Source organism: Apaloderma vittatum, unplaced genomic scaffold (genome assembly GCF_000703405.1).
Source record: "Apaloderma vittatum isolate BGI_N311 unplaced genomic scaffold, ASM70340v1 scaffold24537, whole genome shotgun sequence".
Classification (NCBI taxonomy): domain Eukaryota; kingdom Metazoa; phylum Chordata; class Aves; order Trogoniformes; family Trogonidae; genus Apaloderma; species Apaloderma vittatum.
In genome coordinates, this window is record NW_009724912.1 from 8,210 (window position 1) to 8,452 (window position 243).

The following is a 243-nucleotide window of genomic DNA, read 5'->3' on the forward strand; positions in this document are numbered from 1 at the left end:
TCTGCAGTGTGTCCACGACTCCATATGACTATGAGATCAGCGACCCCCTGGGACGGGACAACTACAAGGAGATGTACCTCTTCATCTACAGGTAACAGGGCTGGGTGTGCTGCCACCTGTCCCACGGCACCATGGGGCCACCGACACCATGGAGGGGACATAGGGGCCATGCCAAGCCCCAGGGTCACCATCTCTCTGCTTCCACAGGACAGATGTCGTGTCTGTGCTGGACACCTACCATTA

The 243-nt window shown here is 57.6% G+C and overlaps 1 protein-coding gene across 1 annotated transcript in view; it reads left to right on the top strand.

Moving 5' to 3' along the window:
• The window catches only part of LOC104276419 (deoxyribonuclease-1-like), an 8,096-nt gene that overhangs the window by 6,248 nt on the left and 1,605 nt on the right, over positions 1–243 (top strand). The window lies entirely within an intron of this gene.